The following is a 10,145-nucleotide window of genomic DNA, read 5'->3' on the forward strand; positions in this document are numbered from 1 at the left end:
CAAATTTCTAGTAGTAAAAGTAAAAGCACTAGTAAAATTAAAAAAAGATCTTTTTTGAGAAGCTGTAATTTACATCTTTTTTTAAAAGATCTTTTTTCTTAAAAAAAAAAGATGTTTTTCGTGTAATAAATGAACAAAAAAGTACTTTTATATTGTTATACCCAAACATAATTGATAGATAAAAAGACCTTTTTACATGAGATATCCAAACATAAAATTACTTTTACTTCTTTATAAGATCTTTTAAAAAAAGATAACTCGAAAAGCTAACATAAAAAAGATCTTTTCTCAAAAACTCACCCAAACAAGCCCTTAATATATCATTTTTAAGTTTATTAGTGAATAATAATTACACAAAATTTTTTATTATCTTATTTTATAATTATAGATGTTATGTTTCTTGTCACAAAGAATGTGAGTAATATTAAAAGAGAAAAAAAACAAAGACAAAATACCGATTATGAAAATCTTTTGCATCATGTTTTTTTAAGAAATTTAGTTAAAAATATTTTTTATCCAAATAAAATCAAAAATATTTGATATTTAAATTTTTTTTAATTTTTATCTAAATATAAAATAATTTTTTATATTAAAAAATTTTGGTATTAAACAATAAAAAAAATACCTTTTTCGGTCAATCTAAATTAGCCCACTTAATTCCTTATATGACTACCAAAACTAAATTAAACTACAGTAAATATCCAAATTAATTTTCAAAAAATTTTAAAAATGTTTTTATCTTCAATAAATTTTTATTCACTAAAAATATTGGAGAGTTCTTATTTTTGTAAAAGTAAAAATATTAATTTTTTTAAAGTTATAATTTATATATTTAAAAAAATATTTTTTAAATTCTATTTTTAATAATTTATTAATACTCGGAGACGGATAAAGGGGTAAGTATAGGCTTGCTCTCCAATTTTTTTGAATAAAAATTAATAATTTAAGTATATAAAGTTATTGCATATTATATAATTTTATTTTTTATTTAAAAAATAAAATAAATAATTACCTTATATAAATAATTAAATTATTAAACTAAAAAACAAATTACAATCTTTAAATTGAAAAAGATTATTATCAATCACTTTTTAATTAAATAAATTTTTTAATTTTGAAAAATTTAAATATTTTTTTTATTTTTAAATATTTTTTCTTTTAATCTTTACACCTACTACCATATAAAAATATTTTAATATTTATAATAACTAAAAAAATCTTTATATATTATAATACATACATGAAAGTAAGTTATTTTAAAATTTATTTTTTAATGATATTAGTATCATAACATATTATGTAAAAATTCATTAAAACGATTAATATTGTATATATTTTATTTACGAACATGTTTTAAATGCATATAACAAAATTATTAGAATTAATTTATTTAAATTATTTTTATAATATATTTTTTTATGATATAAAACATAAAAATATAACTTACTATCATAATAATACTCAATAAAATAAACTAAAAAAATAAATAACTTTTATATTTTATCGAATCTAAAATAAAAAAATTATAACTAAAATAATTTTAGAGTTCAGAGTGAAGCTGCTGCTGCTTCTTCTTCTCCAACGCTTGAGAGTAGGGACCAGAGACGGAGTCACCGTCACAGAGAGAGGCAGAGAGCAGATCAGTAGAGCTTCTTCTTCTCCGACGATTGAGAAAATCCGCCGTCCTCCGTCGGAAAGCAGAGCAGCTTCTTCTTCTTCTCCTCCTCCGCCGAACCCGCCGCCGCGCCATCCTGTTCATGTAAGTTCCTCTCAGTCTCTCTGATTATTATACTTATTTTTGCGGTTGTTGTATCTACTATCTACTATTTTCATAATGAAATTCTGAATTTGCTTTTGTTAATAACAATCGCATCACTGAAACCTAATTAGCATAATCAATTCATCACATTTCATCAATCGCTTCATCTCTCTGCGCCGTTGTTGCTGCTGCCTTCAATTGACCGTGCTCAATCAAAATCAGTTACTCTCATTCTTTCGTTCTTCAATTGATTTTTTTTTCATCAATAAAAAATTTGCTCAGCATTTGTAAATGATTCACTACTTTTCTCAATGATATATGTGATCAATCCTTTTCATATATTTATTTCTGAAACTTCTCAGCTATTGAAGACATTTCCAAATGCATCGAAGTTTCTCAAGAGTAAGTTTTCACTGATTCTCTACACAGGTTTCCTAAAATGTCTCTGTATTATAAAGAAGCAATCACATTTATTTCTTTTTTGTAGCACTTGTGGCTGGTTTTGAGGTATGCAATTCTCAATTTGGAAGTTATTCAAGCAGCAATCTCTTTGGCCAAACAGGAAGGTTTTCTTGTTTCTTTGGATTTGGCCAGTTTTGAGGTACTAACCACCACAATTTGTTTTTCTTCTTCTTTTATTATTCTCTTCCATGAAAAAATTAATGAAGCTAATTGTTTTCTAATACTTCTTTTCTTTGACAAGATGGTGAGGAAATTTAAGCCACCACTTATGAAGTTATTGGAGTCTGGCAATATAGACCTCTGTTTTGCCAATCAGGATGAAGCAATGGAACTTCAATTGTAATTTTTTCTGCTGGCTTCTTTCCCAATCTCGTTCTCTTTTGCTTTGGTTGGAAAATGTGTAGTTGACTCTGCTGTGAATTGTTTGCTGTTGTGCATTGATTACTTGGAGAACATGACTAACTATACAATCATGGTAGTTTGGTTCACACTGCAAGAATTTGTTCTCAAGCCATTGCCTCCCAATATAGTGCATATCAGGATCTGATTCATGAAGCTTTCTAAAGAAAGCTAGTGTTCTCATTGCTCTTGCAATGGCTGCTGGCACTGGAGGGGTACGATGTTTGCTATATTCAGAGTGCTATGTTTTGCTCATATTATTGTAGATTCTAGATTGGCATGTTGACATGTTGATGACTTTTCTCCTTGCTCACAGGTTGTGGCTGGAGAGCTTGAACTGAATCATGAATGCAGTTTGATGCACTGGTTGCCAGAGGATTTCGAATCTAAATTGCAGGTATTTTAAATGTTTTCCTTTGCTGAGAATATATTACCTATACAAATCATTCTGATTTCTACATTTCCTATGGATTGCACTTGGAATCAAAGAACAAGATTAAAACTGCTAATCGGATATTGGAACTTGGCATATCTAGGTAGTGAGCCTCATCTTATGAAAACTAATTGTTCACTGTTTCATAGTCACGCCGGTTGAATGGTTCACTACCATATTACCATCCTAAAAATCATTCATGATTATTTGACTAAATAGTTGCTGCTATAAGTAATTTGTAACATGTGTGCTGATTTTTTGTGAGAGAATTATTACTTATATTTATATTGGTTTGATTGTGCATACTGTCTGTCCTTATGATTTAATATTACACGTACAAAATTTGAAAGGTGGAAAGTGAGATTGTGGCAGCATTCTTGAGAGGAAAAGAATGCCATTTGTTAGATTTGGACCTTAATGCCGTACTTGGATTCATTGATGATTTCTGCATATGGTAAAGTTGCAAATATCATTTCTCATTAAATTAGCCTTATTGATTCATCTTACAACTAATGATGAAGGTTATAAAATAAGAGAAATTTAAAAATTAAAGCAGAAATAATATATAGTTACAAATCTTGAAATTTGATTGTTTCCTTGTGTACTAAAATTATCATTATTGCAGGGTGATACTTTATTTGAAAGACAGAGTTCTCAATTTGTTCTAGCGGTCTCAGATATAGTTCTTATAAACATGTAAGTTTCCTTTTCAAAAGTTTTCCTGTATAGAAAGAAATTAAGCTTCTTTCCTTTTCGTATTTCTTTCACTTTATTAGAACTGTCAATAGAACTGAATGTTATGTTAAGGTGATTTCATTCTATTTGGATTCAATTCATACACGTTGAATCTTACTTTGCTATTGGATTGTATAAAGAGCTAAAACATGTAGCATAAAGGATTTGCAAATGAAATAACAACTTATTCCTTATTGTTTTCCTACACAGGTGGAAGAAGAAGACAAAGAAATAGATAGCTTTCTCAAAATACATTGTATCTTTCTCAAAATATGTCTTAACAACAACTTATTCTTTATTATTATCCTACAACTGTATGTTTTAACAACATGTATCTTTCTCAAAATATGTTGTTAATACCAAATGTGTCTTGCACTCTTGTTTCAGGGTGAGAAAAAGAAGACAAAATACAAAAATTGAAAAGTATTGGGACTGGAAATTGGCCAATGAAACAAACCCAATATAGGTGAGCTGGATATCTGCTTTGCATGGTGTTAGGGAGTCAATGGCATGCATTTAACATATTCTTGATGGTGCCTTTTATATTGACTTCATAGCCACTTTTTGTAGATGAGGCAGCCTCAAGGAAGTCGAAAAGGAAGAGTACAATAAATTCTACAGGAAGACTTTTAACAAGTTCTTAGAACCGCTTGCTCATACTCAGTTCACCACCGAGATATTTTGATTTGATGATATTTTAGTAACTTTTGTTAGAACATTTTCTTTAGAGAGCTAATATTATAAACTCTTTACATTCTAGTAACATGAATGAATGACATATTGTATGTTAGGAATGATTTTTATTTATTTATAAATGTGCTTCCCAAAGTGTGTTGTCTTGACAATATTTTAATTGCAGGTAAGAATAATGAAGAAGAAACTTGTCAGACCCAGTAAGTCTATAAATTCTTCAATTCATTCCATACTCTCTCATCATCTCCAAATTAATAATTGAATTTGTAATTTCTTTATTTATTATTTATTATTATATTACAGAAGCTCACATGTTTTGGTAGCTTTACAAGAGTCCTTATAGAGTGAAAGATCCATCAAAATCATGGCCAATTATTCTGTGGTTACAACTTACAAGGAGGACCTGCAATAACTACTTATATGTATGGTTTTAGATTGTAATTTTTAAACGAGAAAAAATGTCATTTTTACTCGGTAAAAATGGCGGTTCAATTAAAAAAATATTTAAAAAACATATAGCTATTAAAATCGACGGTAGCGTTGTCGCTTTTTAAATTTAAAATAGACAAAAAAAAACAAAAATATAGACAAAGAATTTGTCGGTATCTAAATAATTAAATCGACGGCAGTTATGTCGATTTTATTGAATCAAATATCGACGAAAACGGCGTCGATTTTATATAATAATATCGACGGCAATATTGTCGATTTTATTGAATCAAATATCGACAAAAAAGTTGTCGATTTTATATAATAATATCGACAGCAACGTTGTCGATTTTAGTAAGAAGGTAAAGTTCTCAACCTCATATTATAGACGGAAATGATGTCGATTTTATTAAATTATTATCGACGGCCAAGAAAGCCGTCGATTTTATTCGAATTTTGAAAAATCAACAAGCTTAATAGCGACCATCTCTGCCGTCTATTTTGCCGTCGATTTTTAATATTATCGACGGCTTAGCCGTCGATTTTAACAATGTTTCTTGTAGTGTTAGAATCAATTTATTTAAATTATTTTTATAATATATTTTTTTATGATATAAAACATAAAAATATAACTTACTATCATAATAATACTCAATAAAATAAACTAAAAAAATAAATAACTTTTATATTTTATCGAATCCAAAATAAAAAAATTATAACTAAAATAATTTTTTTATATAACAAATATTTATTAGTATTTTTTAATTAAAAAAATATTATTCATGATTATATATAATATTTTAATTTTAGACTCCTTTTCTACTAAAGTTTTAGATTTGATCCTGTTAATACTAAAATAAGTTTTAATTCTTGAGAATTTATAAAAAATAAAAATTTACTAAGAACAAAGCTTTTCAATTCAAGATTCTTTAAAAATTAATTTGAGCGTATATTCTTAAAACTTTACCTCGACACTACACGTTATTGTCAAATTTTACGCGGTGAAATTTAAGGAAAAGAGAGAAATTATCACGAATTAAAACCAAGATTAGAGAAGAGATCAAGACAAATGAATTTTACTTGTAAATAAATAGATAATTAAAAGACAAGCAAGACACTTATATAATTTAGGGAGAAGAGAAAAATTATCACGAGTTAAAATCAAGATCGAAAAAGAGATCAAGAGACAAATGAATTTTACTTGTAAATAAATAAATAATTAAAGGACAAGCAAGACACTTATATAGGAAATTATCAGCTTTATTTTAAAGGCACAAATAAAATATTTTAACACATATATCATCATCATCAACGTCAAACTTATTTCAATAGAATTTATTGTAATGATTACAAGAACAACAACATCTATATTGGTAGTGTTCTTGTAAATTCATCATCCAAAATACATTTAAAAAAATCAACATTTACCTGGATTCCATGAATACCAAATATCTGTATTATCTGACACACATCTAAAAGGTCCTTTTTTAGATATTCTATAAATACATTGTTTACATTTTTTCCAGTCTCTATTTTCATTATATATTTCGAACCAATGACACACACCTGGCCATCGAAAATTATAAAAAAAAAGTGTGCCACCAAAAAAATTAACTCTAAATTCAAACTCATATGTATCCATGTACTTCACAAGCCTCGCTCCAAGATCATCATCTTTGGATTTGCAATGAACTATTAAGCTTTCATGTCCTTCCATGTAATTTTGGATAGTCACATGTATTTTTGGCATCAATTCGCCGCTGCATAATAATAATAATTGAACAAGAAGAACCAGAAGGCATGGCATGAAAATGTTTTTACTAGCACAAAGAGCCATTGATGTTTGAATAATTATCTCTCTTACTCTCTCCCTTTTTGTTTCACTCTTGACGAATTATGATTGTTGTGGATAGGTATATATATACACCATTTTTATGAAAAGTTTAAATTCACAGAAGTTAAAGAGACCGGTAATTTATTTCTAATAATGCAATTTAAAACATCATAAATTGTGAAATTAATTTGTGCTCATAGTTTGAAAACTATTAATGATGAGTAATTTTGACTACTTTTATCTTTAAGTTTTGGATTTAGTTAGAAAGTTAGAACACATAATAAATTTATTATTAATAAAAAATTTTAATTTTTTTATTTAATAAATATAAAATAAATATATTAAAATTTAAATTTTATATTTTTAATATTTTTTTAATTTATAATCTTAATATATATCCGACACAAGATAAATAAATCCGTTAAATTTTAATTCAAAATAGAATTATTTGACTCTGAAAATAAAAGATGAAGAGTCAATAATTAATTGACTACTTATTTAAATAATATATTAATTCTTTGTTGATAAATGTGGAGAAAATTAAATTATACTTTATGAGAGTTATTGTATATTTTGAATGCATTATTTCAAGACGTTTTAAGAGGTTAATCTTAATATATTTGAATTTTAAAAAAATATTTTTAACTCTATTACAACAAATTTAAAAAATTGTATATTGATAGTAGTGATTTCTCTAAAAAAGTTGGCATTTCTTTTTAGTTTACTATCTTTTGGGGTATTGCATTAACTTTTGAATTATTAATTTTGTTTTTCAAAAATATAGTTTCAATTTTTTAATGCATTCTAAATACATAGTATAAATTTCTGGTGTTAATAGTAGATATACATAGGTATATAATTGCACAAAACTATTCATATTACTCAAATGTGTAACTACACAAAGTTTAAAGATAGATAATTAAGATGAAAAAATGATTAATTTTGACTGTTAGTTCTCTCTCACATGATTTAACTTAAGATATTTTTTAATAAATTACACTTTATTCATAAAAGGAGAGAATATCAATAAATAAAAAAAGTATTTTTTGTCCAATGTTTATATTTTATTTCACTTTTAATTTTAATATTTTATTATTTTTAATTTATAATTACATTTTAAATTATTTTTCCTTAGTTGCTAACATTGTTTGACGTAGCATTATTAGTATACATTGCCATGTGGCAATGACATACCAACTTAAAATTAAAATTGATGCGTTAGTTATTTCCATTAATGAATTGTATGCTCTACATTAGCCACTAGGGGTTTTTTATTTTTAAATTAAATAATTATATAATTTATCGATATACATAAACTACATAATAATTACTTAAATGAACAATATATCACATCTTGAATACTGTGAAAGTAATTAAATTATAGTCATATCTTGGATAAATTTGGAGCTATAATGCAACTAAAATGTAACATATCTTGGATGTATCCAGTGTTACAGTGTATATTGTAGGCCAAAAAACAGTTATTGAACACCCAAAATGCATTATTAAAAAGTTAATTTAAGTCACAACACCAGAGATACTTCAAAACAGAAATTAGGATCACAGCATCTGAAATACATGCAGATATAATTTCACTTAAATTTTAAATTAGTCCAAATTTAAAAATAATTTTAAATTGATATTTTTAAATAAAAATTAATTAAATTGATAAATAAAAATTAAATAAATACCATTTAAATTAAAATAAATTATACTAATTTTAAAAATATTAAAATTAGTAGATAGTTAAAATCTATTAATCTAATTCTAATCCAAATTATTGACACTTAGAATTAAAGTAAAATTAATTACCACTTCTAATTTTAATGTACACTTTTAATCAGTTAGACAAAATAAAAAATTCTGAAATTGAAATAATTACAGATAAATCAATTTAATTTGATCTAAATAGCAATAAATTATATTAATTTTTATTTTATAAATTGATCCAAATCATATTATAAAATATTTTTTTATTTTAGAATTAAATTTTTTATATTTATGCCCCACTACTTTGGGATATCGTTGACTAACAGTGAATCAGTGATTATAATTATAGTAACTATTATGATATGTGTATATTAAAATTAATCACTAAAATTAGTTATTATATAAAATATATGTTAAAATATAAATACACATTAAAAATAAATTAAACTACACATATATTTATACATAAATATATTAATAACTGATTTTAGTAACTAATTTTAATGTACAAATAATATTTTTATTATAATAATTAGAGAAAAAAAAAACTAAAAAAAGAACAAATTTTTGACGCGAATGAATATGTGAATGTGTTGGCGACGTTGAACGGTTGGCGCTCATCACTAATACAAGAAACAGTAGAGCACTCCAATTCCAACCAAAATGGAAAAGAAAAAAAATCACTATATTTTTTTATATTTAAATAATAAAATCAAGTAACTATTTATACTTTAGTATTATTTTTAGGGTGCTAACATCATTAATAAAAGTTTGAATTCAATTCTTTTAATAGATTAATTTTAGTGCAAGTAAATTATTTTATACCATTTTAATCATATCTTAAATACTGTGACCTTAATTTATCGTTGACTATATTTTAAGTGTTGTAACTTAGTTCTTACGTTTGAGCGTATTTTTGGGTACTGTATATAATTCTAATCAATTTTTAAATGCATCTTGAGTGGTCCGTATCTATTTTGTCTACGTAAAACGTATTTTAAGAGTATCTAAAATATGTTAAATTTTCGTTACGTCATAATTTGAAATTTTAATATCGGAGATATGACTATAATTTAGTTATCCTCGCAGTATTCGAAATGTGATGCATTATTTATTTAAGTAATTATTCTATAATTTATTTATATTGGTAAATTATATTATTATTTAATTTAAAAGTAAAAAATCCCAACATTAGTTCCAAATAATGATATAATGAAAATATATTTTAAATATTACATACAAAATCAAAATAAATAAAATAATAAAATTAAAACAATAAATATTCGATTAGCGGTGATAATGATAACAATGACTATGGTATTGTATAATGTAATTTGATTTTAGAATCTATTTTCAAAAAAATAAAAAATCATATATAATTAATTAGTCTATTTATATAAAATTTTAGAAGAATAGCATCCAAAACTTTATTAAAAATGGTTTTATAAGATTTTTATATTAAAAGATTGTCATTTCGGAATTGGTATATACTATCATTATATCTATATATTTAATTTTAACTATCATACCTGATATATGTATTATTCATAATATAACACCAGTTCATGTAATTATTTGACTGCATGCCATAATGAGTACGTGCAATTAGTAAACTGTGAAGGTTAAAAATATAATTATTTATATATTTTTATTTATCAATTTAAAATTTTAATATAAATAATTTTATAATA

General features: G+C 25.0%; 1 long non-coding RNA gene across 3 annotated transcripts; it reads left to right on the plus strand.

Moving 5' to 3' along the window:
- Positions 1-1,542: 1,542 nt before the first annotated feature.
- On the plus strand, positions 1,543-4,616 carry LOC107623723 (uncharacterized). Of its 3 annotated transcripts, XR_015892458.1 has the most exons (11): positions 1,543-1,759; positions 2,122-2,161; positions 2,247-2,360; positions 2,463-2,560; positions 2,673-2,835; positions 2,937-3,017; positions 3,404-3,507; positions 3,679-3,749; positions 3,999-4,044; positions 4,176-4,254; positions 4,359-4,616. It is a non-coding gene; the product is annotated as an uncharacterized LOC107623723 (long non-coding RNA). The 3 variants fall into 3 exon arrangements; XR_015892457.1 differs by lacking the exon at positions 3,999-4,044 and having other exon boundaries at positions 1,544-1,759; XR_015892456.1 differs by lacking the exons at positions 3,404-3,507; positions 3,999-4,044 and having other exon boundaries at positions 1,561-1,759; positions 2,463-2,835; positions 4,359-4,551.
- The last annotated feature ends 5,529 nt before the right edge of the window (positions 4,617-10,145 follow it).

The sequence above is a fragment of the Arachis ipaensis genome, chromosome B7, assembly GCF_059453495.1.
Source record: "Arachis ipaensis isolate K30076 ecotype BB chromosome B7, ASM5945349v1, whole genome shotgun sequence".
In the NCBI taxonomy this organism is placed as follows: Eukaryota; Viridiplantae; Streptophyta; class Magnoliopsida; order Fabales; family Fabaceae; genus Arachis; species Arachis ipaensis.